We start from the raw sequence: 6,785 nt of genomic DNA, 5'->3' as shown, positions 1-6,785 counted from the left end.
TAATCCACTCTCATTCTCCAAGATCCATCTCTTTTTTGCACAGGTCAGATAGGTGTATCGAATGGGGAAGTAGTGGGAATCACCACCCCTGCATCCTTTAAGTCTTTAATGGTGGCGCTGATCTCTCCAATCCCTCCAGGAATGCAGGTTTTTTTTTTTCTTTTTTGGTTTACTATATTCCTAGCAGGAGCCCTGGTGGCTCAGTCATTAAGCTCTTGGCTGCTAACTGAAAGGCTGGTGGTTCAAACTCACCAGCCACTCCGTGGGAGAAAGATGTGATAGTGTGCTTCCATAGAGGTTTATAGCATTGGAAACTCTATGGGGCAGTTCTGCTTTGTCCTGTGAGGTCCTATGAGTCGCAGTTGACTAGATGGCAATGGGTTTGGTTTTTTTCTTTGGTATTTTCCTAAGTAGGGGCAGCTCCAATGGCTTCCATTTGACCTTTCCTGACATAATAGCCCTTACTCCACATGCCAGGGATCCAGTGTGGGGTTCTGCCAGTTGCTGAGTATGTCTATTCCAATTATGCATTCTGGAACTGGGGAAGTCACTACAGGATGGGTTCAGGGACCCACTGGACCCACTGTGATATGCACCTGAGCTAAGAGTCCATTAATAACCTGACCTCCATATGCCCCTATTCTGACTGGTGGGCCACAGGAATGTTTTAGGTCTCTTGGAATTAATGTCAGTTGAGAGCCAGTGGCCAGTAATCCCCAAAAAGTCTTATTATTTCGTTTTCCTCAGTGAACAGTAACTCTCGTAAAAGGCTACAAAATCCCTTTGGGGAAGGCTGGGAGAAAGATTAACAGTATTAATTTTTGGCAGTGTAGTGGGGTCCTTCCTCAGAGGGACCCGGCATTCCCTTCATTCAAGGGGTCATGGGTCTGTAATCCGGGCCAAGTCTGGGAATTGATTGATAGGCCGTGACTCTATTCTGATGATTCAAGTTAGACTGCAGTTCACCTGACGTGGAATTCTTCTGCTTGTACAGATAAGTAAATATTTAGTAGATTTTCTATCTGTTTCATTCTTAGGGACACCGTGACTAAGTAGCTAACTCCTTAAGTCCATACAAATCAGACTATCCTGATTACTGCTTTGACTTCCACTGTCCATTACGGTAACCATGCCCACCGTGTCTTTGTCAGTTAAATGCTGCCACTTGGCCCCTACCACCATGAGGTCCAATAAACACCATTATAGTTAGGTGTATTAATTCAGTTAGCACAGTTCCCACTGTCAAATCTGACTTACATAAAGTAGCAAACACAGAAGTCTTCAAGGATGCTGGGGCTCCTTTCACAAATTGTTCCTTGCCACTGTGGTGAAAAGTGTGTCCTTGGGCTCTCCATGGGTGGATCTGTGGGTCTAACCTGATAAATTCTGTCTAACATGCCAATTTCCCTAAGCCTTTGGATACCTTCTTCTACAGTATACCAAGGCAATTCAGCATTTCAACTTGATTTAGTGTAGGCCACCATGTAATCCATGCTTCAGTGAACCAACCAAATAAACTGTTAAATCCTTTTGACTCTTGAGCTGAAGCACTGAATGAAGAATCTGTGCTTAGCCTGTCCATATCAATAAACTCAGACTGATTCAACTGTTGGTTCCTTGCGCCATTATCCCACACCCTTAATAGCTATTCCCACACATATTCCCTAGGTGTCTGTTTGTGTATATTAGAAAAATCAAGCAGTTGTTTTGTAGTGTAGCATACTTCTTCATGGATCACACTTTGTACTTCACCTCTTAGGGCTTGCTGTGCCTTAAGTCTAGTTACAGGTCTAGAAGAAAAATGGGCTGTCGGGGTGGGTGCTGGAGACATTCAGCAATGTCTTGTAAGGCATTTGCCACAGGTGGTGCCCCAGTTACCGCCCCTGGTGGTGTCTCAGACAAAGACTTTTTAGACACGACTGGGTTAATCTCATCAGATGGGAGTTAGAGGAATGATTTTACTGGGGAGGGTAGCTTAGCAGACAAAGCTGGAGTAATTTCTTCAGAGGGCTGGTTCTGTTAGCAGGAGTGGTTCAACAGAATTTAGGGGTTTAATGTCTCCAGCTTCTAGGTTGTCTGCCCATATGTCCCCATCCCAAGTTTCAAGATCTCATTTCTTCCCAATCAATGCCCTCATCTTAACTTCAGACACTATTTGAGGTTGGGAATTCAATTGGCATGGTAATTCAGCCACTCTTAGGATAAGACTCTGGTTTTCATTTTTGGCAATATCAGAGCTGTTACTACAAGAAATAATGCTTACTTTCAGGACACAAATAGCAACATACAGGTCTTGTACGTAGTGCTGGAGCTGTGACGCTAAAGTACTGAGCTCGTTCTTTTCTTTCTCTACTTTGTCTAGTGAAAGTAGGACTAACCAACCAGATTCCTTATACTTCTCAGCTTGACAGAAATGCTAAAAGGTATCAAATACACGATCACCCAGAGCCTTGTCTCTCACAAATATTTGATCCAATGGTGGTGGTATTTTGCATATTTCTACTGCCACCTCATGCCATGGATTAGCAGGGCCTTCTTTACTACTTGAAATAGAGTCATTAGTCCCTTAAAGTCTAGCCAGACTTGAGAACCAATTCAAGAAACTCATCCTTAAGATTTTGTTCCTTTATAGGCACTCTTGGTGTCAAATGTCTTAGTGTAGGTTCTCTAGAGGAGCAAAATCAGTGAAGCATATATAGATATAGAGAGAAATTTACTTCAAGAAAATGGTTCATGCAGTTGTGGGGCTGGCATGTCCCAAATCTGTGGGTCAGATGACAGGCTGATGACCTCTGCTGGTTCACATGGTTGCAGGAGCTGACGAACCCAAAATCTGTAGGTCAGACAATAGGCTGGAGGCCTCTTCTGGCTCACAGGGCTGTGGGTGCTGGTGAATCCAAAATCTGCAGGTCAGGCAACAAGCTGGGGGCCTTTGCTGGCTTACATCCCAAGAACCAGAGGTCAGGTGCAGCATTGAGAGAGAGAGAGCTTTGCCAGAATATCAGTTTGTATCATGGATGCAGGCCATATCCCCAAGGAAACTTCTCTTCCAACTGATTGGCTGCTCATATCAGATCACAAAATGGGGGGTTATTATATATTGTTTGCCAAACCACTGAGAATCATAGCCTAGCCAAGTTGACATATAACATTAACCATCACACTTATCCATATCCATTTCTTCGAACGACTCAATTTTCTTCTGATTTACCAGCTCCCCCTCAAACAACCCTTTGGGTCTGTCACTGAATTTGCTCATTTGTCTTCATGTCCTTCTGTTTTACTAGACTCAAAACCACATCCCAGGATACATGCCATTGTATTTCTCATCTGCTCCTATACATAGGCAGATGAAAATGATGGAAAAGATTATATATTATTGATTAGAAACACTGATAACTAATGGTCTCTAGCTACAGTGTTGATCCCTCTCCTACCTCTGGCCTCATTCAGCAGCTGATTTTTTTCCTGACTTCATTGAGAAAATCTAAGTCATTTCATGAGCATACTCTCAATTACTAATCTTGCATCTACAAATGCATCTTACCTGCACCCTCCTTATATTTCCTTTTGTACTGTATCAGTAAAAGATGTCCTTCCCCTGAAAAAGGGTAGTCTCTCCACTTCAGGTTTTTTTTTTTTTTTTAATTGTAAAATACACACACACACACAGAGACACACACACATATATATACATACAACACATTTGCTGTTTCAGCATTTTTTACATGTACAATTTAGTGATAGTAATTACATTTGTCATGTTGTGCAACCATCATCACTATCTGTTTCCAAATTTTTCAGTCACCTTTAACAGAAACTCAGTGCCCCTTAATCAATGAGTCCTCTTTTCCCCTTACCTCCTGCCTCTGGTAGCCATTAATAAACTTTGGTCTCCATGTTCGTTTGCCTGTTCTAGGTATTTCGTATTCCACTTCAGTTTTCAATCTTGTCCCGTCACACCACCTCGTAGATTTTTCTCTATCAATTATTTTCTTCTTTTCCCTCAACTTGCTGGCTACCCTAGCTCATTTCTCCTCAGAGAATGTTTAGTAAACACCTAATTTCTGTTCTGCACCACATTCTCTCTACTTTTATGGGAAAATCGCTGTACTTCTTAGGAAATACTTCTACCCCCTATCTAACCAAGTGGCTCAGCATGACCTGCCATGCTTTTACACACTCCTACCTGCCAGTCAATGTTGATTTTCAAGGAAAAATTCCTAGATCAGCGCTGGGAGTAAGTTGAAGGTGAGACCTCAAGGACCTGAGTATTCATTCTTTAAGTGTTCAGAGAAGTGTTAAAAACTCTTCTCTCTCAGAGGATGGAGTGATTTGGTTTGTTGTCCTGAACAGGTGAGAGAAGAAAACCGAAGACAGAGAGAGAAGGGCAGACTCAAGAGCAGCAAATAAGATGGAGAGCAGCGGGGACTAGGTGAGAAGTGTATGTGTGTGTGTGTGGAGGGTAGAGATTAAGGATATTTTAATAATGAGAAGCCTATTCCTTTATTTGAAGTGTTATTTGAAGTGTTGCTGTCATGTAACTTGTCCTCTGTCTTGCCAACAATCTTCAAAAAATATTTGTCCGAGGAGATGTTGTGATTTAATAAGGGGGCCGAGCTTCAAATCTCAATTGCTGTGCTGCAGCACACATATCTCTCACATGGAAGAAAGAACCAAAAGAAGAAGGTCATAAGAATGTAAGGTCTGCCCCACTTGTATACCACCCCTAGAAATTTTATAGAAATTATGAGAAGAACTTTGGATTTCCAGAAGACATGTGATTGGAGTTCAAGCAAATTTTACCATTTTCTCTGAAAGGACAGAAAGAAGGCTTTACTGACTTATGGGTTGTGTTATATGCCTGAGTAGATAAATGGGAATCCACAGGCAGTTCTAAAGCAGTGATTCTCAAAATAAGAATAATAATCAGATTTCAGGCTCTTCTCGGTGCAAGTTCTTTATTTTATTCTTATGGGTTAATAATGCACAATTATACACACTTTCATTTTTCACTAAGTGAATATTTAAGGGTTTCTACATTTGGTAGTCATGATCTACAATTAGCTAGTTACAAGAGTTTACTGAAAATTCTAATTCAGTATTCCATAAGACAGCTGGCTGCCACTGAGTTCTGCAAAATTTCCCCTGGGCCTGACTCACAGAAAGAACCAGAATTCCCACAATTTTCAGACTGAACTGTATTATCTGTATCATTAGTGCTGGCATGAGTGGGTCGTTGTTTCAATTGCTGCTGTTCCTGAAATAATATAAATTAATGATAGATTTTACTTTTGTGGATCATTTTGTTTTCGTGTAACTGCTTCAGTGTTACCATTTGATTTTTATTTTGGCCCTTTCCAAGTCTTTGTTATCATCAAGTTACTTTTCTCCAGTGGGAGAAGGGAACAGCTTGGGTAGGTAGGCTGCAGTGCCTTTTGTCCTGACCACATTGGCAGAGGTCCAGACAGTTTTAAAACTACTAAGCTTAAAGGCTTTCAGTCCTTTTAAGCAGCTTATCATTCTGTACTTCAAACAGACTGATATTAGAGGATGAGAAAGTTGTGTTCACTTTCACTTTGGAAAGGTTGATAGCCCCATTTTGATACATCTTTTCCTGTTTCTGCAGGGTCAGTAGTGATGTCTTTGCTTTTGTTCCTGATTTTACTGATTTTTTTCTTGATAAATCTAGCAAAGTTTTGTCAATTTTTGTTAATTTTTTCAAAGAAGCAACTTTTGGTTTTGTTGATTTTTTTCTTTTGGGTTTTGTATTCTTTATTTCATTACTTTCCACTCTAATCTTTATTGTTTGCTTCCTTCTGCTTGCTTTAAGTTTAATTTGCTCTTCTTTTTTTCAGTTCTTATGGTGGAAGGGTAAGCGACTGGTTTGAGACCTTTCTTCTTTGTTAATATAGGTGTTTATAGCTGTAAACTTCCTTCTATACACTACTTTAGTGGCATCTGTAAATTCTTTTATGTTGTATCTTCATTTTAATTAATCTCAAAATATTTTCTAATTTCCTTTGTCACTTATTCTTTGACTCATTGGCTATGTAAGAATGTGTTGTTTGATTTCCACATATTTGTGAATTTCCCAAATTTTTTCTGTTATTGATTTCTAATTTCATGCCATTGTGGTTGGAGACAATATGTTGCATTATTTCAATCCTTTTAAATTTATTGAAGCCTATTTTATAATCTAGCATATGGTCTATCCTAGAGAATGTTCCATGGTGCTTGAGAAGAATGTGTATCTGCTGCTGTTGGGTGGAGTATTCTATCGATATCTTTTAGGTCTAGTTGGTTTATAGTATTGTTAAAGTTTTCTATTGTTCAAACCGGTTCAGTCATGGCCGACTAAGCAAAATTAGCACAGACCCGAATTTTTAAAATTTGGTGAAGCTGAACGATAAGCAGAATGGGAAAAACGATGGGTCAAAGCCCTGGAATGGGAAACTCAGAAGAGGCTTTCTGAGCCGTTTCAGGAGCCTGATGCCAAAGACTAGATTTGCCAGGACTATGGAGAGCGACACACATTCAGTGTGATTGGCTGCCATCTTTGAGTGGGGCACTGCTGTTTCTGACTCTGCTGGTCAAGAGATTTGGTTGCTGTGCAACACACATGCCGCCATTGTTTTCAAGAAGTAGATTAGCGACTTCCGGCAAGATGGCGCTCTAGGCAGAAACACCACGCCGTCCCTCCACAACAAAGATCCGAAAAACTAAGCCAAACAGAGAATCAACAATCCTGAAACCCTAGAACATCAAATGAAGAGATAAAGAAC

This window comes from Trichechus manatus, unplaced genomic scaffold, assembly GCF_000243295.1.
Source record: "Trichechus manatus latirostris isolate Lorelei unplaced genomic scaffold, TriManLat1.0 scaffold00047, whole genome shotgun sequence".
NCBI classification, from domain to species: domain Eukaryota; kingdom Metazoa; phylum Chordata; class Mammalia; order Sirenia; family Trichechidae; genus Trichechus; species Trichechus manatus.
This window is presented reverse-complemented; position numbering follows the sequence as displayed.